Source organism: Alosa pseudoharengus, unplaced genomic scaffold, assembly GCF_046254945.1.
Source record: "Alosa pseudoharengus isolate Yale_2024_CS ecotype anadromous, Long Island Sound unplaced genomic scaffold, YU_APseudo_1.1 YU_APseudo_1.1_scf_4, whole genome shotgun sequence".
In the NCBI taxonomy this organism is placed as follows: Eukaryota; Metazoa; Chordata; class Actinopteri; order Clupeiformes; family Clupeidae; genus Alosa; species Alosa pseudoharengus.
This window is the reverse complement of record NW_027468774.1, coordinates 44399323-44420716: the sequence shown is the minus strand read 5'-3', so window position 1 is coordinate 44420716 and position 21394 is coordinate 44399323.

The window sequence follows — 21394 nt, the reverse complement described above, 5'->3', positions numbered from 1 at the left end:
TTTCGAACTAAACTGTCTGTGCTCATATCATGCATAATATAAAAGTTGCTACACTTTCGAAAGGCCAGACCCCAAATATACATTTTTATTGCGATGTTTTTGTGGTCGGTGCTGGTACTATTCTATCCGTTTCGTTTATCTCTGGCATGATCCACCGGAGAGAGAGAGAGAGAGAGAGAGAGAGAGAGAGAGAGAGAGAGAGAGAGCGTGTTTGTGTGCGTTTTTGATTGGAGATGCAAAAAGGAGGAGGCCGGGTTCATTTAGGAAGAAGTGAATAAACATCTATGAAAAGCTTGGAAATGGAACGATCCAGGCAATCGCGTATGCAAAAATATTAGCCTACTCACTTACAGCAACCACACTTGAAAAAAGGTACATATATATATATATATATATAAAGGTATTTCAATAAAATAACTCAAATTACTATACAAAGTATGTATTGTATGCCAAATAAATGAGATCCCTGTGACTTTGTTGCTTTCATTCTGCATGGTGTGACAAGAGATTAAATGGAGTAGGCCTATAAGTGTATCATAACAATATGATTTAAAACAACAGTGCGTGGTTGTTTAGAAAAGTGTTTCAAAAGTGACATACAGTACATTGAACAGTTTGCATGTAATGCTGTCAAGGGGTGAACTTGTGACAGAGATATATCGATATTTTTTTGATTATGAGTCTCTATGATAATTGATTATGAGACTCTATGATAGTTGATTGTATACAATTTATAAAGGTTTGATTGTTTTGTGTAGTAGATGTATAATATAATATCAAATGTTTTGCATTGTTACATCAGACCTTCACCTGATACCCTTTAGTGCAACGGTAATCTTCAGGTAATCTTCTTCACCTTGTCTGGGTTTCAGGATGTTTTGAAGACGGCTGTGAAGCCGCTGCATGAGAGAATGGCAACCATGAAAAAGTACAAAGAAACCTGAGAACAAACTGGACAGCTTTGCATTGTATGAACATTTCCACATCATTTTGTACACATCACGAAATACAAAGCCTTATTTCTATGCATTTTGAACTGTATATAAATGTATAGAATAATGGGATAATTACAGTATTTGACTTGAAGAACTACAAAATGTGTTTCCAAAATCAGGGCCTCTAAGAATTATAGTCATTATTTAAGACTTTCCAAGTGCTTCTGGCTGAGTCAGGCTAAATCGACAAGTTCAGATGCAGATTCACAGAGAGAATATTTCCCCTGCTGTCTCAGAAAATGTCTATTGCACTGGGCCCACTTCCCCGAAAGCATCTTAAGCCTAAGAGCGTCGTAAAGTCCCTCTTGTGAACGTCTTAAGATTTGCCGACTGTTTCCCGAAACCATCGTAGCTTAAGAGCGTCGTGAAAACACTCGTAGATCTACGAGTGCTCCAGAGTACTCGTTACCGGCTAAGAGCGTCTTAACAGTACTTCTCACTGAGGTCACCAACAGGACATACAGAGGAATTACAATTTAGAATACATAATCCAACTTACGTTCCCATTCTTTATTGTGTTTACCTGTGATGAATCAGATTTTAGCGTGCAAAATAGCCTACATTTAATGGTCATAATAATGTGATGAAAAGCGGTCAAAAATGCAATCAAGTTATGAAACGAGACGTTGCCAGAATAGTTTGACATTATCTTTGCTAAGTGAAGGCTATATTTTATTAGGCCTATGAGGTAAAAAGCAGAGAAAGCAACATGTGGTTTAGTCTGTAGTCTACTGCATCAAAATCTAAGCCTACACATTTCCTCTCTTCTTACTCGACTTCTTTCTTATCTTCAAACGTGTTCTTAAGTGGCACCGCGAAAAATTATTGCATGGTGCAACAATCTAATCTTAAAATAATTACAATTATTTATGTCTCTGTGTGGTATATAACCTACTTGGGATGCTTACATGCAGATGTCAAAGTGTTTCTATTTTCGTATTGATGTGAATTAATGTGTAGATCCGAAGTTTAAATGGTAGGCCTATAGCTGTGACGTGCAGTCACCTGACATCACCGTCAAATCAGAGGATATTTCAGAACTATTAACGTGGACAGCTCCCCTTAAGAGCATCTTAAGAGCAGTGCACGCGCGTTCACGCTACGAGCATGTTCGGGAAACAGTCGGAAAAACCAAACGAACGATCGTAAGATGAATCGTAGAAAACCCTCTTAAGAGCGTGTCTCCGTCGTTATCGGGGAAGTGGGCCCAGAACAAGCACTCTTATTTGTTAATAGGTCGTAAGGTTTTAATGAGTTTAATGAGTAATGAGTCAGTCAAGGGGCAATATTTTGCACATGACACTGTAGACATAATGTTATACAACTATGGCACAACAATGGCTCATGTCTTTGTCTTTACTACTAACATTATATTCTTATCCTTAAGGATTTGGGTACTAATATGTAGCATAGGCTATATTAGGCCTAAATCCTAAAATAGCTAGAGTTGCTGGCAATTCAACATTGTTCTCATATAAATTAACAACTACCTGAAAAGTTAAGTTATTAAATTAATAAAATGAAAATGATGATCAGATGTGTGTGTCTGTCTGTCTGAGTGTGTCCTATACATGGATTTCTATGCAACGTCACGAAAACATGCGTGCGCAACCAAGAGGCAGAAAACACCACAGAACAGCATAGATCAATGCAAAAGAGCAAAAGAATAAGAGTTTTTGTGCTAAAAACTGCACCAATTCGAAATCACGATGGTTAGAGAATGTTAAATATGTTCAATATCCCTAACGGAATGCATGTCTTCGCCAAAAATGACAAAATACGATGTTATATGAATAATGCAAATGAACGTCGAACTTTGAAATATAGTCTGAAATGAGATGTTATTATCATTGAGAAAGGGCGTAGGTTTGGTCTGAGCTTTGGTGGGGACACTACCCACTACCCCCCCCCCCCTCCCCCGAAAAAAAATCAAAACACTTAACTCTTTCAGCCACTAAAATGATTAAAATGTGCTACTGTCCAACTACTATCCATGATTAAAATGTGCTACTGTCCAACTTGATCTAACTACACTGTGTACAGATATGTAGGCTATATTTAACATTTATTTTCTATTTGGTCTGTTATAAAATCATGCCCATTTAAGCACAGCTCAGTTGTAAGAAACTTAAATACATGCATGCTTAGCATTTTGTGAAAAGAAATCATTAAGGCTACATTGACAAACTCTTAACCGTGAGCTGCCTATATTTTCTGATTCTAATATTTACAGATATCTAGGCGATGTAAGCACATCTTAGTTTTAAGAAATGCAGCCGAAACACCATGTTGAATTTTGCTTTAATATATTTCAAAACTGGATTACTCTGGAACAGCCTAGGCTAGGCTACTTCTCGAGGAGTTTAACAGAGAAGATTGGGTGAATTTGGACGCACTTCATGCTTAGTGAAGTAAAGCTGAAGTGCTGCATGCTGCGCAGGAGACTGCGGCTCACCGGTAGCTTCAAATCAGCGCGATTTAGGCTACCCTTATAGGCTAGGCCTACTGCACATTACAAGATCTGTACGAGATGATCCACAGCACTGAAGTGAGAAACTATTTAACTCTTTGTGTAGCGCATGTAAGCGCTTTTTTCCCCATTTCAATCTGAATATTGGTGGGGACATTTCAGTCGTAATTTGACATTGGTGTGGACACGTCCTTCGGTCCCCACGCAAATCTACGCCCCTGTCATTAAGCGCTTTCAGATATAACCTCCGGAGTACATGCGAAGGTTTGTCAAACGGAGGTCCTACCCTTCGGATGATTCAGATATGGTGCTAACCTGCGGACCTAATACTGACCTTATACGGACGTATGTGTGAACGACATACACGCACATTACAGAATCTCCGTGTGGTTGTCGAGTGAGGGGTGGGGGCTTGTAGAGTTCACAAGCTGCGAGCTATGACGCAGAATATATGCGGCCGCTGCCTGTCACAGCTGCTTTTTGTTTAAAAAGTGTAGCCTATGCATTATAGGCCAAAGAAGAGAAATCTATTGTGCGTAGGCTAATACTTTAAGTAGGATAGTCACGTAAGTGCGCACATACAGTATTTGTATGTGTGCTTCGAATAAACACATTTATCTGTTTTCAACATTATGTACCAGAATCTGGTTTGCGTTGGAGAGAGAGAGCATGCACACACTTTATGGTAGGCTACCAGCCAATTCAGTAGGCTAACTCAAGACTTCAAGGCCATCATACAACGTTTTTAAGCAACAAACAAAATACTAACATAACAGTGAAGTTTTTTCATGGTTTATTTCTCCCCTAGTATGATATGATTTGAATTTAGACAGCTACGCCATTTCAGCGCGGTGTATGAGTAGGCCTAAGAGCGAGAAGTTTTATAATGCCCTTGCCACTCCGACTCAATAAAAACTGCACGCACACACACCAGACCACTGACTTTACATCATTAAACTATTTCAGTATATTGCTTTTCTGATTGTCAAAACCACACCTTATGGCGTCTCCACTCCACAGCAAAAGTGTCCTAACCACGTTACAGCTGTTCCTATCTGGGGGTCGTTTCCAGAAAGCATCGTTTGCTAACTTGCGTCGCAACCTTGGTAGTACGCTCCATCGTTCTTGGATTTGGTGTTTCTACAAAGGGTAGTTCGAACTCTCAATCGCAAACAAGGACGCAAAGTTTGGTCGTTTGAACTACTGCCCCTAGGCAGTCGCACTTGTGTCGTTCCTTGGTAGTTCCTGTTGGTGTCCGGAGCGCCTAACCAAAAATCACAACCGCCTAACCAAAATTTGCGAAGTGGATGTTTATCTCGTGACCAGGCCCGTCGCTAGAAGGCAAGCAAACCAAGCAATTGCTTGGGGCCCCGAGCTGGATAGGGGCCCCAAGACAACGACTGGTTAAAAATAAAATGCAACGACAAACTGTGAGCGCCCCTTTGATAGCTAATGCAGTAAAGTGCAACGACACTGTTACCGGCAATACCGGGATCCCCCTCAAGGGGGCCCCTCTCAGTAGTCGCTGACAGCAGCCAGCCAGCCAGGTTTGTGGTCTCTGCTGCTGACGCGAAAATATAAAACAGGCAGTCGGAGTTATGCGTCAGGAAGCCAGAAGAGAAAGGAATAGGATGACAAGAAAAAACAAGATAGTGGTAAGTGATAAATTACACTGGATAAAATAGCAGCAGGAAGGCTAGCCTAGCAAAAAATGTTTATGTTAACATGAACGGCCCATGCTGCTTGTAACAAACTAGAACAGTTAGCGCAACTTTTTTTTTCAAACGGACGGAATATGGTTACATACTGTAATATGTTTATTAACAGGATAAGGAAGACGCAGATCTGTTCCAGAATCACTGTTTATCGTATTTAATGACATAACATTGCTATAGCTTTGTAATAGGTTTTGATGAAAGTGGCATAGCTTCTCTGCTATACTAACTATTCGACCGTGATAATCTACACGATAAATTCCGTGCATCAAAGCAGACTGGAACATTCATGTCTAGTAGTATTCATGCACGCCAGCTGTTTACTGTCTTTAAAGCATCAGGTGCGTCTGTCTAATTCTCAAACAGCAGAATACAACAAGTAGGCCTAGGTCAATGTATAACATTAGCTTGGGATGTTTTTACAGTAAGCATTGGTAGTTGTGAAAGCAGCTGCATCCCTTCTAAATATCAAAATATGGAAATGCTAACATATCTTTTCTTTCTCCCTCAAGGTGCTTTGCTTAAATTTCTCAGCCCTCAGGCTCTTCCTAAGGATACCTCCACTGATGAAGATGGCCTGAAAGGTTAATCTTATGTGTGTGTGTGTACTTGTATTTATGTTGGATTTTTAAATTGCTATACAACCTGCACTCTTTATAGTTTGAACAATGCATCCTTTTTCTGCATAAGATGGCAGTGTTTTATTTTCTCACTTTGTGAGAACTGAAAAATGTTAATGTGAGTGTGTGTGTGTGTGTTTAAGTATGTTGGATTTAGTTATTGTGCACTTTTTTACATTTATATTAGATTTTAAGGTACGGTGGTGTTTTTGCAAATGTTCAAATGTTCAAAACTAATGCACAGTAGGCTATATATATATGCAACTGCAGTATTGCACTGTCAAAATTTTGTATTTATATAAACTGTGGGTGAACTTAAACTGTATGGCTATGCGGTGGTTCCTGTAGGCTTTGCGTGCGAATTCCTTGAAACGGCCCTGCTCGTGACTCAATGATTGATCTATCCTGTAGCTTAATTTTGATTAAGACACTGCTCCCCTACTGGGCTCATTCTTGCTATTTATGTTAATTAAAGTATTGCCTTGATTTTAGTATTATAATCTTCACAGTCCCTAACAGCAGCAGTGTTAAATGGTGTAGTGGCTAAAGCAGATGACTTATTATCCCAACGTTGTAGGTTCGATTTTCTTATGATGTGAGATTGTCCTCTTGCTTCTCGCTACCTGCAGGTGAACTAGTGTGACACGTAGATTCAATTGTTTTTGACTGATGTATTGTACCTATGGTCTCTCGATGTAGAGTAACTAAATACATAAATATGTATGGTCAAAACCTATTGTTGTGTCTCGTAGGCCTACTTTTACTCAGAGATGAAAAGAAGAGATAGGATGCGAACTCCGGCCGAGCGCGCAGTGCACCAACGCGCTGCCGTTAAGCCACGAGACAGTTGATAACCTATGGGATACCCAGGTATTTGTCCAGGCTATATATTTTTTCCAACACATAGATATTTAACACAAATAATGACTCATATTGGTCTGCTTAAGTTAACTGTTTTATATGCTTGCAATAGGTTTAGGTTTTGGCTGATGGCAATGACAATACCAGCATTAATCACTCGGTTTAGATTAGAAACATGTCGACATAGGCCGTGACAGAAAATTTCTAGGGGGTGGGGTATTACACGTTGCCACTGTTTCCACCAATGATATGTATCGCTGCATCATCAACAACGTTGTTGGAACTACGGTGTTCGAACAACGGAGGTAGCGAATTGCGACACAGGTACAATGCTTTCTGGAAACAGGTGTAACAGTGTTGTTGTTTGGTCGCAAGTTGCGTCGTACCATGGTGGTTGAGCAACGTCGTTGCTAACTTTTCTAGAAACGACCCCCTGAGCGACTCCAATAGTGAAAGGATTTCAGTGTCATATTTCGGTGGCACTAGCTAAGCTGTCGTGGAACTCGAAATGACATCCCAGCTAACACATGACGTTGCAGCAACGTCGCCATAAAGTTGTCATTTGGTCACAGCGACATTACCTTCTGGCTACGTTGTTGCAACGTCACAGCTACTTTGCAAAACAATGTTGTCACTTGGTACCATTAGTAACATTGCAGCGACGTTGTGACCTGGTCAGCTGATGATGTTGCAATTTGGTACCGTTAAGAACGGTGCCACAACATTGTGATTAGGTCAGCTGGTGACATTGCCATTTGGTGCCATGGGAAACGTTTCCGCGACGTCTGCCAATGACGTTGCCATGTAGTATTTTGAGTGATGTTGCCACAACATCATGATCAGGTCAGCTGATGACGTTGCCATTTAGTATCAGGAAATGTTCCCGCGACGTCAGCCAATGACGTTGACATGTAGTATTTGGAGTGATGTTGCCACAACGTTGTAAACGGGTCAGCTGATGATGTTGACATTTGGTGCCGTGGGATACGTCCCCGCGACGTCAGCCGATGATGTTGCCATGTAGTATTTGGAGTGATGTTGCCAAAACATTGTGATTAGGTCAGCCGATGACGTTGCCATTTGGTGCTGTGGGAAATGTACCGGCGACGTCAGCCGATGATGTTGCCATGTAGTATTTGGAGTGATGTTACCACAACATCGTGATTAGGTCAGCCGATGACGTTGCCATTTGGTGCTGTGGGAAATGTACCGGCGACGTCAGCCGATGATGTTGCCATGTAGTATTTGGAGTGATGTTACCACAACATCGTGATTAGGTCAGCCGATGACGTTGCCATTTGGTGCTGTGGGAAATGTACCGGTGACGTCAGCCGATGATGTTGCCATGTAGTATTTGGAGTGATGTTGCCACAACATTGTGATTAGGTCAGCCGATGACATTGCCATTTGGTGCTGTGGGAAATGTACCGGCGACGTCAGCCGATGATGTTGCCATGTAGTATTTGGAGTGATGTTACCACAATGTTGTAAACGGGTCAACTGATGATGTTGCCATTTGCTACCATGAAGAATGGTGCCACAACATCATGATCAGGTCAGCATTTTACCTATTGGTCGGGGATCGAACCAGCAACCCTTCGGTTTCAAGTCCTGACCAGTAGGCCATGACTGCCCCAAATTAGTTAGAAATATCCACCATAATGTATTCAGATGTATATGGGGAAATGTATTGGTAATATTTGTAAAGATATATGTATATGCACAATATATGTACATATATGAGACCATGCACATACAATGTATGCACAATACATATGTGGTGATACAGTATATACAGTATATGTACAGTACATGTAACATCTAAAATATATGAGTACTTAAAAATATAGGTACAAGGAGGAGGAAGAACAAAAAAATGCAAAAAGCAAAGCAAAGTAGTACTTGATGTTTCCTGTTTTGAGGCGAAAGTTTGATTTTGCAAGAGGAGTCAGAGGTTTTGTAAATAGTGCTTGTAAATAGGGTTTTGTATTTAATGCTTTAAGAAAATGGAGCAAGGTTTCAGAAATTGTGTTTTAGCAATTGAAAAAAACTGTAATTGTTGTCACTTGTGTTTACCAGTATGGATGACATGTGCATTAGAGTTCAGAATGTGTTTTGAGAATGCGAATGTGTTTAGAGTTTTGCTGAAAAGTGTAAGTGGGATCTGCAAATTGTGTTTTACCATGTGAAATGGTTTAAGGTATTGACAACAGACTGAACAATTACAGTAGCTAAATGAATTCAGGCAACTGAGAACCTTCTTCAGCAAATGGGTTTTAGTGTTTTAGCAACTGAGAAAAACGGTGAAAAACTGTAAAAAGTATTTCATAATGAGGGGGGAACTAATGTAGCCTAAGGTGTCTCTTATTTCATGTTGAGGTTTGCTTCCCAGCATGCATTGCAAGTCAGTTGCCTCGTTTATAGGCTATTATTGTTATTGATTTTGAAACAATATGGTTGAAACAGTTTAGCTTAGGCTCAACTCTTACTGATGTTTTGAACAATAAATTGAATAGTTTATTTAAAAAAAAAAGAAACCGTGGACGTGAAACTACTAGTTCTAACCCAGTATAAAAGTCCAGCTGACAATTCCATTGTGTATCTTGTTGGAGGACATAAGCCTGAATGGTTGAAAATCAGCTACACACATAAGGTAAGTTCATACATAGACTGTATGTAATTAATAGCAAAATGGATAACCATGAAGATGTGATCTGAGATGAGATCTCTCCCACAGTAACAGTAATATCACCCGGATCAAAGCATTCGCTGTGCCTACAGGTATTAATTGGCCTATGTACAAGTGCTGTAAGAAGGGTAGTTGTCATGTAAGGCACATACTATAATTTTATTATTGTTGCGGTTACGGATTGGCAAGTTACGTTGTGGTTACGTAATGAAACCTTCCACTTGCGACGTTGCCGCAATGTTGCCTGAAGTTGTTGTTAAGGACTGGCGACGTCGGTAACTTACGTTATGGTTACGAAACGGCACCTTTCAATTCCATGTTGCTACAACGTAACCTGATGTTGCAGATACGGATTGGCAACGTTGGGGAGTTACGTTGCGGTTACGAATTGTCACCTTTCACTTTGCATGTTGTGGCAACGTTGCTGAACAGGACTGGTGGCGTCAGTAACTTACGTTACGGTTATGAAACGGCACCTTTCAATTCCACGTTGCTGCAACGTAACTTAATGTTGCAGTTACGGATTGGCAACGTTGGGGAGTGACGTTGCGGTTACGAATTCTCACCTTTCACTTTGCATGTTGTGGCAACGTTGGATACGACGTTGTGGCAATGTATTTTGGGTCATTCAGTTACATTGCAGCAACGTACTGGCAACGTAACTGTGCTAGCTGGGATGTTCTACTTCTCGTTCAGACACAGTACATTTACATAATGTCCGGAGGAAATACTAGGTGGGGAGTAGTATAAACACCGGGTGAATTCGGACTTCCATATGACCGGTTATGTCGTTCAGATATACGGCCCCACCGTTTAACATCGGCAGAACCTCCGGTCTTACACGTATGTCTGAAAGAGCTTACAGAGACAACAGGGGTATACGAAAAAATCTGATTGTAGCTTGCAGCAGCTGACTATTTAGGTTAAGTTTATAACGTTGTGGACGGCCACCAAGCGTCTTCTGCCTCACGGCTGCGCGCGCATCTAGTTTTGTTGGTAAACGGGAAACCCGTGTATGAGTTCCTCTTTCATGTGTAGTATGGGGTTAGGCCGGGGAAAGAGGTGTGGTGGATGCTACGGTTGCTATGGTTTCTGTGCTGGCGGTGAGTGGCAGAGCCATATAAAGGTAGAGTTGCGACAACTCCATTGACGCTAATGTTCCATTTTTTTTTCAACAATGGCGGCTAATGGAAGCCTCAAATAGTTCCCGAAAGTTAACAATTTATAATAGCAGCAGTGCAGTTACAGACTGTTTGTAGCCAACATTTCAGATTCAGATTTACATTATTGGCTCATCCGAATAATAATAATAATAATAATAATAATAATAATAACAGTAACAACAGTAATAGTAGTAAAGTAATAGTATTAATAACCTAATTATAATAATAAACTATTTATGTATCGACTATGACAGCTTTTCTGCTGCTCAGTTTTTATCAGTTCCTTATCAAATAAATTAAAAGAGGCTAAAGCCCAATAAATGTGCCACACATAATAACCTAATATAAGATAAACCTTGCCTATAGCATTTCAATTAGGCAGCACTAGGCAACCACGAACAAGCTGTCATTAAATTTTTGCTTTTGTAGCCTACAACTTTTATGACGTGACGTGTCTTGGGCATTTAGCTTTACCATCATGTCAACATAGTTGTGTTATGCGCAATGCTAGGCTATGGATTTAAGTGGTTTAATTTTAAAAAGGGCAGCAAAAGTGGGATAAAGTGCAACTGCTTCCCCAAAACAATTCCTCCGTAACTGTGGATTTAATCGTTTGATATGTGGATAACTTTCAGTGGACTAAACACATAAAAGGTAAGATTTTGTTATCACAAAGCTAGCTGGTTCGTTAAAATTTAATATGGCGAAGCATATCAATTTGTACTTGCAACAGTGAAACTGAGTTTGTTGTTAACATTGTTGGTAACGTAAACGTTTCTTCAGTTAGGAGCAGGACTGTTTTTTTTTTATTTTGCATTCATTTTCATTGGCAAAAGCTAGCCTAATATGCATGAGAGAACCTAGATTTGAGGGAGCTGCAGCTGTTAGCATCAGCACGGTCATATTAACACAGCAGGGCACACTAGCCCAGTGATGGCTAGCCCAGTGATGATGGGATCGTGTAAAATCCCCATCACCAGAAAGTTTCAAACCAAGCTTGCGCTGATGATGCATGATCACTGATCAAATTGCTATTTTCTGACACGATGCACACCATTCCCAGGTGCTCACCTGTTTGAATCTCCAGCTCTTTAGCCTAGCATCTTAATGCTGTTCACAGCACGGTGAATGACAAACGATGACAAAATGCTGTTCATGTTTATGAGTTCATAGCCTGGTTATTTATCGAAGGACTTACATGTCACGTTTTATATTTTATTATGATCACTCGCATTACCATGGGGTTACTTAATAGGTAGGCCTAATGCTACGGTTAACTTAGAATGCCCACCATTACACTGGAGATGTTAAAAAACATTTAAACTTTTTTTATTCTCCCGCGAAGATAAGCTAGGCTTGGCTAGGTAATTCGCTCATTAGCTCAGATCAGTGACTACCAGAGGAAACGCTGGGTAGAAAACTCAAACAAGTAATGTTAGACTAGCTGTGTTACAGTTTCTCGTTGCAAAATCAAAATTTCACAGGAGCTCCATGCGCTTTTGTAGGCTACACGCAGTCTCAAAAACACTGTTTACAGCTTTTCGAGTCACTGTACAAGGTCATTTATTTTATATAGCGATAATTTAGATACACTTATGGGGTGGGTGCAATTGCGTTTTCTAAAGAATCTCCCGTCTTGATTTTGTACAGAAATTAATATTAAGTGACACGTAAAAGGGCGGAAAAAAATACCTTATATAGCAGGCTAAGATATAAGGTCTGGAATTTAATTTAATATTGTTGTAATGGTAGGATAACTACATAGTTTACACAATAATTACACTGTGTTATAAATATTGTATATCAATGCATTTATTGACTGTGAATTACCCAAAATCGTGGCTCTGTCTATCATTGAACAGTAGCCTATTTAATGCATTCTAATCCATTGTCAATCACTTCCGGGAACTAGTTGAGGTTTACACAAACCACGTGACCAACGGAATTTTGAACACCCATTGTCGCAACTCTACCTTTATATGGCTCTGGTGAGTGGGCTTCTCGTTGTTGGTGGACTGCAGGGGCGGAGCCAGACATTGTAAACATTCGGGGCTTAGCCCATTTAATTATTTTTTTAAATAACCCCTTAAATAATGACTTCTAGTGAATTTTGTGTAAACTAATGGACACATTGAGACTTAAAAAATGTGAAACTAACATTCAACAGATTCAAGGTATCTGACTGGCACACTGTGTAAAATTATAGTTTTGGGTCTTTCAAGAGGCAATATCTGTTCATATCTGTTTAGCATGTACTTAGTTAATTAAGCGTTTCTTATGGTTTGTATATTATAGTATTTGTTTATTTTCATTAGGCTATTGTTTGATATGACATTATTGTTTATTATTGCTATTCTCCTTCTTCCTCTTCCCTGATCTCATCTGTGTGACAAATATATAGAATATCTTATACTATAATATACATAATATTATGATATAATTACAGTATGGCCAGTCATCATGATACAAGGGTATTTTAGAAGGAATGCATTATCATCTTGACATAGGCGTTTCTAAATTATATTAATTTTGTAATTTAGCAAGATTATTCATAGGTTTCATCAGGTCCCTTTACACAGGTGCATAAAATCAAGCACTTAGATTATCAATGCAGACTGCATGGTGCTTGATTAACACACTTATGGAAAGGGCCCTTTCCTCTCAATATATCATTGTAATGTTTTTTTTTTTTAGTTAATAATTAGTTAGGCAGCCAAAACAACATAACATGACTTTTATATTTATGTGGACTCTTGGATTATAAGATCTGTGGTGGTGGATAGGATATCAACAAGGTTTTAAGGTAGGCTAACAGTTAACATTCTTTTGTGCAACATATGACACTGAAAAGTTGACATGGGCAGATAACTGTTAATGGTTTTTCTGACATTTCAAAACAGTGTAGCCTAATTTATTACAAGACAAGGATCACTTTGTTTTGGGAGCTGGAAATTCTTATTCTGCAGTAGGCTTAGCTAGCCTATGAGAGTACTGAATTTGCCTTTTCCGCCGACGAACGAGGACATTTAACGTTAACGTTAAGCATTTAGGGAGCTAGCCAAGTAGCCTAACGCTAGCCTGCCTAACTGACTGAAAGCTCTTAACGTGAAATCACCAACCTGAAGCAACACCATCCGTCAGTTCACTGGGCGATGCTGTTGCTTGAACGGAGCTGGGTGGTCTTTTGAAAAACTTTCTAATATCCATAACGTTTCAACAACATGTACACAAAGTGTTTTATCACAGACTGTAAAAGTGACAGACTTCTGACAGAGGCTTTTTGGAACACCGAAGCCATGACGTAGCGTTGTCAAGGCAGCATTTTCACTGGATCTAAACAAATCAATCTAACCATTGAAATCACCATAGCGGATAGCCCAGAGACCTGGCATAGATCGTGTAGCAAGTCAAATTATTTTTCAATATTGGGCTTTGAAAATAAGGGATATATTTCCTCAGTACTAGAGCATTTTGTGACATTTATAGAGAAACCGAGAGGAAGTTATATTGGAAATAAGAGGTCGGGAATTTAAAACACTAAAAAAAGATTCGGGGCTTTTGAAAAAAGATTCGGGGCTTAAGCCCCCTAAGCCACCCCCTAGCTCCGCCACTGGTGGACTGGTTGCGGGCGCAGCACCTCTTGGTCCAGGCCTCGGGCAGGAAGGGCATCTTAAAGTGCTATAAATAGCAGAGCGCTACCTTTTCTATGTGTGCCACGGAGACGCTGATTAATGCAGTGCTCATTATATACATCAGCGGTTCCCAAACTTTTTTCCCCGCGGACCACCTTCTACATCCTGACTCGGCTCGCGTACCCCCACCATCCAACACATAAAAAAGTAACTCATTCTATTGACGCATTCCAGGCATCGTTGTTTAATTAGCCGCCCTACATGATAACATAATCAAAATGTGCAACTGGTCTATGAGCTCTCACGTTAAAAAAAAAACAGTGTGGAGAACCACATTAGAATGGTTAGGTAGCATCTCACTGCAGACCACGCACTGTGGCTTTGGGCAGTCTGTCTCCCAATCCATGTGAAGCCTAGGGCTATATGCCTCATCATACTTTCGTTTTCTTCGCACAGTCTTTTCTGTCTCGTTCTTTCTTTTATCCCCCTGCGCTCCATCTCCACCTTCATTAGTCTGCCCCCCATCCCATTCCATCGTTACCTGTGTCCTGCTCTGTTTCTCTCGCTTCTCCTCTTCGATCGCTTTAATTAGGCCTTTTGGACAGTGTCCCTGTTTTCCATGTTTACGCAGCCTTCTACCTAGCCTATAGCCTACTTCAACGAAACTAACGCGCCAGATATTCTGGCTGCCTGTAGGAAATCACGTGTAGCCTATTGTGTGTAGCTTATTTTTTAATGAAAACAAAAAAAAGAGTTTACAAATGATTTCCTTTAATTTCACGTTTCCATATCATTATAACCTGATTCGAAATTATGTATTATTAATGAATTAATCATTTTTAACTCCTTTCCGCCATTGCCCTTTTCATCTCGCGTACCCCCTAGTGGCAGCTCGCGTACCACCGGGGGTACGCGTACCACAGTTTGGGAATCCCTGATATACATGATTAGAGTCTCGTGACTGCCGGCTACTGCGTGTGTAGGTCAAAGTCCGCCGATCGCGGCATTCCCCTATTTTGTAAAATTGATTTTTATTCCTCTGGGTGTTGCAATTGATATCAATGATTAATATGATTGCCCTCAGTAAAAAAGCACAAGAAACAGGACGCAAACAGTTTCAAACAGTCAGGTTCTTTGCTTCATAAGATGTCGCGGGAGATCGGGAACGCGATCAGAGGGCGGCGTCGCGTAAAACAACGTGAGACCGCGGACATGGCCATAGGATTCGAACCGGCGACGCAATTCTTAAAGTGCTATATAGCACAGCGCTGCCTTTTCTATGTGTGCCACAGAGACGCTGATTAATGCAGTGCTAATTATATACATGATTAGAGTCTCGTGACGGCCGCTACTGCGTGTGTAGGTCAAAGTCCGCCGATTGCGGCATTCCCCTATTTTGTAAAATTGATTTTCATTCCTCTGGGTGTTGCAATTGATATCAATGATTAATATGATTGCCCTCAGTAAAAAAGCACAAGAAACAGGACGCAAACAGTTACAAACAGTCAGGTTCTTTGCTTCATAAGATGTCGCGGGCGATCGGCAATGCGATGACCAGAGGGCGGCGTCGCGTAAAACAACGTGAGACCGCGGAAACGGCCGTAGGATTTGAACCGGCGACGCAATTCTTAAAGTGCTATATAGCACAGCGCTGCCTTTTCTATGTGTGCCACAGAGACGCTGATTAATGCAGTGCTCATTATATACATGATTAGAGTCTCGTGACTGCCGGCTACTGCGTGTGTAGGTCAAAGTCCGCCGATCGCGGCATTCCCCTATTTTGTAAAATTGATTTTTATTCCTCTGGGTGTTGCAATTGATATCAATGATTAATATGATTGCCCTCAGTAAAAAAGCACAAGAAACAGGACGCAAACAGTTATAAACAGTCAGGTTCTCTGCTCATAAGATGTCGTGGGCGATCAGGAACACGATGAACAGAGGGCAGTGTCGCGTAAAACAACGTGAGACCGCGGAAACGGCCGTAACATCAGGCCGGATTTGAACCGGCGATGCAATTCTTAAAGTGCTATGTAGCACAGCGATGCCTTTCCTATGTGTGCCACGGAGACGCTGATTAATGCAGTGCTCATTATATACATGATTAGAGTCTCGTGACTGCCGGCTACTGCGTGTGTAGGTCAAAGTCCGCCGATCGCGGCATTCCCCTATTTTGTAAAATTGATTTTTATTCCTCTGGGTGTTGCAATTGATATCAATGATTAATATGATTGCCCTCAGTAAAAAAGCACAAGAAACAGGACGCAAACAGTTACAAACAGTCAGGTTCTTTGCTTCATAAGATGTCGCGGGCGATCGGGAACGCGATCAGAGGGCGGCGTCGCGTAAAACAACGTGAGACCGCGGACATGGCCGTAGGATTCGAACCGGCGACGCAATTCTTAAAGTGCTATATAGCACAGCGCTGCCTTTTCTATGTGTGCCACAGAGACGCTGATTAATGCAGTGCTAATTATATACATGATTAGAGTCTCGTGACGGCCGCTACTGCGTGTGTAGGTCAAAGTCTGCCGATTGCGGCATTCCCCTATTTTGTAAAATTGATTTTCATTCCTCTGGGTGTTGCAATTGATATCAATGATTAATATGATTGCCCTCAGTAAAAAAGCACAAGAAACAGGACGCAAACAGTTACAAACAGTCAGGTTCTTTGCTTCATAAGATGTCGCGGGCGATCGGCAATGCGATGACCAGAGGGCGGCGTCGCGTAAAACAACGTGAGACCGCGGAAACGGCCGTAGGATTCGAACCGGCGACGCAATTCTTAAAGTGCTATATAGCACAGCGCTGCCTTTTCTATGTGTGCCACAGAGACGCTGATTAATGCAGTGCTCATTATATACATGATTAGAGTCTCGTGACTGCCGGCTACTGCGTGTGTAGGTCAAAGTCCGCCGATCGCGGCATTCCCCTATTTTGTAAAATTTATTTTTATTCCTCTGGGTGTTGCAATTGATATCAATGATTAATATGATTGCCCTCAGTAAAAAAGCACAAGAAACAGGACGCAAACAGTTACAAACAGTCAGGTTCTTTGCTTCATAAGATGTCGCGGGCGATCGGGAACGCGATCAGAGGGCGGCGTCGCGTAAAACAACATGAGACCGCGGATACGGCCGTCGGATTCGAACCGGCGACGCAATTCTTAAAGTGCTACATAGGACAGCACTGCCTTTTCTATGTGTGCCACGGAGACGCTGATTAATGCAGTGCTCATTATATACATGATTAGAGTCTCGTGACTGCCGGCTACTGCGTGTGTAGGTCAAAGTCAGGTCAAAGATTAATATGAATGCCCTCAGTAAAATATCACAACAAACAGAACGCAAACAGTCATGCACTTGGCTTCATAAGATTGAACGTGCCGGCACTCGCGAACGCGATGACCACCGGGCAGCGACGGGTGGCATCTTGGGTTTAAGGGTATAAGAACTGGCTTCACCCACAGATATGTGGATTGTTACTTGACATTTGCTCTAACAGTCTCCCGGTATCATGAATAAAGCTGCAGTCTCACACCAGTTGCCCTGGAGTAATTTTGACCAAACAACCTACATGTTACTTATCTTGGATCATTTTCCTGAATCTCAATATTCTGATCACAACAAGCCTGGGCAAATTACTTTTCATCACATCACCAAAAGTATTTTTTTTTTTTTATTTGGCAGTATTTTTAAAATACAAAAATACACACCTATAAAGTATATTTATACAAAATACACACCCAATAAGCCAAATAAAATACAAATTATTTGATATACATATGTTTAATACATGTATCATAAATACTTTAGACAATAGGAATCATACAGGGGCTTTCTGTCAAAGATAGAATGCAGACATTTGAGCTTGACAGGGTTTCTATCTGATAAACTTCCTTCATTGGAATTTGACGCCAGGGATCCTTGACCAAGCGTCAGAGGAAACAAGGTTGTTTCATTCAAAACTAGACTTAGAATTAGACTAGAAACTAGAATTAGAATGTAATATTGTTTGATAAATTGGACAGCCCTGACTTTTCCTTTTTACAGTGTAATAGCCACACAAAGGCATACTTAGAAAGCAAACCAGAGATGTAAATGCTGCACAGGTTGTTGAATATTTGCTAAACTTTGGCCACAATAGCTGGACTTATTTTATACCAATGCACATATTTATGTTCATATGATTATAGTTGCCATTATAGTCACACTGGACTGTGTGCACGGCCTACAAGAGATTAGTTAATATTTCTTGAATTGCCATTCAGATCAGAAATGGTCAGTTGTCAGTTCTGCAACATCATGCACTAACAAGTGTCCTGTATATTCATATATGTATATGAAGGGTGCGATTTGTAGGGGGGGATGGTGAGGATTTCCCACCCTCTGGTTTTCCTATCCCTACCTCTGCTAAATTATTTTTATCGTCGGGGGGGACAACATTTATCCCCCTCTGCCCCTCATATTGATTAATGCTACTTCATATAAGTAAAGCGCTGCAACGTGAGAACAGTCTAGTAGGCTAGCCTACATAATAATCTGACATCAGAAACGCACCGTCACCGTCAGCACTGATGCTGCTGACACAGTGGCTGCGTGATAACTTAATTTGGCCTTGATCGTGCAGGACATTTCAGAATGTCGAGTGTGTAATCCATCATAAATGGCTAGGTTCAATGGGAAAAGTTAGCTGGACAAATGAAAGAAAACGAGAAGGATTCAGTGAAGCATAATAATGTTTTAGAACCTTCAAAATTAGAAAACTGATGCAACTGAGATGGAGGACAACTGCACGTAGAGTAGAACGTAGGCCTATTGTCCGAAGGAACTTACATTAAATGAGGAGATATTTGCTGAATGTCACAAAAAGTGTTACAGAAATTGCTTGGCATCGCTTATTCAATGGCTCTCTACCGAAACACCTGTAGTTTGCGGAGGACGAACGAGAAAGCACTCGTTTGATAAATCAGCCAGTCAGGCTCGGACTGGTAATCTGTACAACCGAGCAAATGCCTGGTGGGCCGGTCCACATGTGGGCCGGCGGTGACCTCCGGGATTTTTTTTTTTTAAAGGTCGAACTGCGCGTGCGCAAGGCTTCACGACACCAATCTTGCTCCAGCGGCGAGATCACAACACATGATTGGCACAATATCTTCACAACACACCATATGATTGGCTCAATGTATTCACATGTCGACGTTTTGCCGAGGAAGGGGTGGGATATATGTAGACAACGGCCATATTGGCGTGACAAACTAGCCCCATGCATTTCTATGGAGGATTTTTTGAGTGCTGTGTCTCCTCATTAGAAAGTCTCTGGCCTAGCCTATAAATGCAGTTGCATCCATTTTGATTGGGGGTGACAGGTCAATCATTTTGGCCTCTTCATGACAGGTTCAGTGTGTGCTACGATCGCGCCCCCCAGCCCCACCCCTCAAGTGGATTTGTCCAAGCAGCCGCTTGGTTTGTGGGGAAATATAGCCTAGTACTATGCTGGTAGCCTAGGCTATATAAGTGCCCTCCGCTGGCTGGTGTTCACATCATCGCAGTTTAACCATAAACAGTAATCAGGTGTCTAGTTTTATTCCATAAATATATTGTTTTTATAGACGTTAGTTGCACGCGCTACCAAGAGCTTCCATTTACTGCACCATGTAGGCCTAGGCTGTAGTGCGGTTTGTCTGTCAACATAAAAAAAACTACGGGTAGCCTACAATTTTCGCACAACTTGGTGGAAAAGTGTAGCACAGGTTAAAGAAAACCCATTCATGTTTGGACTCAAAGGAACTTCAAAGTATTTCCCATATAGCCTTTTAGCTCACAACAACAGTGAAAGTGAAACTTGGAAAGTGGAAGTCTCTCCACCGAGTGTTACATTAGATGCACAATCAATCGCGAGTCGATGCACGTAAAACGTATCAACTGGTAGGTTAGTAACGAAGGTAGCCTAATTTTGCAAAATGTGATGACTGCACACAAACTTAAGTTTAGTATAGTTGTGGTGATAGCCTACAGTTAATGTGAATCGCTGACTATAACCAAAGTAAAGGAGAAGATTTGCACCAAATAGGCCTAAAGGCTGTGGTTGTGTTTCTACAACATGCACAAATCGTAATTTCTGTCAACTATGACGATCTCCATGCATGTTCAGTAGCCTATATTTTTCATTTAGTGGTTTAATGCATGGGGTAACATATGAGACAGACAGAAGATGAGCCTGTCTTTAGTAGCCTATCCCTGAATCTTGTCCCTCTCAAATCACTTTAAAATGGATTAGCAACCAGAATATGAAGTGCAGACAGCACTGTGTGTGTGTAAGCATGTAAGCATGTTAACACGTAATAACACTCGTTTTTGGTTTGTTGTAAATGTTTCACGTTCAATAACGCACTCGCTGCTGTCTATCCCATTGAAATAACACGACACGCAAAGAGCTGTTTGGAACTGTTGAAGCGTACGTGAACCACGTGACCGCGTGGCGGCGACTTCAAAGAGTGTCGCAACTCTCTTTTTCTATGGCTCTGGTGTATGTGTGTGTGTGTGGGGGGGGGGTCTTCGGTCCAGTGGTGGGCCGGTCCAGAAGAAAATTGCCAGGGCCGAATTTTGTTCCCAGTCCGACCCTGCAGCCAGTAGTAGACAAATCTTTTAGAAATAATCTGTACTGCAAAAACGTATGTTGGTGGGTATTTAAAGGAATTATCCGGAGTAAAATGCACTTTAGATCGATTTACGGATGATTGGGGGTACATACGTTGAGTTGACATCAAAATCATGTCATTCGGATGTGTTTTGAGAAAGTTCGATTGTACCGTTTTCAGTCACACAACTCGTAGCCTGGAAGTGAGCAGGGCATTTCAATTTCGCCGCTACAAAACGCTATTTTTATACCTCTTCTACAGTTCCAAACAACATAACACTTACGTGGTAGTGAGTAGAGTGTCCCTAAAGCCAAACCGAAGTATCCCGAGGTCTTTATGTGGTCGAATAGAGAGTCCAGAATGAATTTCATCAAGCCAGTACCTTTTCGGAAATGTTGCCATCTTTGCTGTAGGAGTCTTATTGCTGGGTGTGTTGTAACACGCTCTGGAAATTCACAATTTCGTCGCCGTTTAAAAAAAAAAAACATAGTCCAGTCCATACAACTTCATTTCAATTTCGAAAGAAATACTGGACTATGTTTTTTTTTTTTAAACGGCGACGAAATTGTGAATTTCCAGAGCGTGTTACAACACACCCAGCAATAAGAC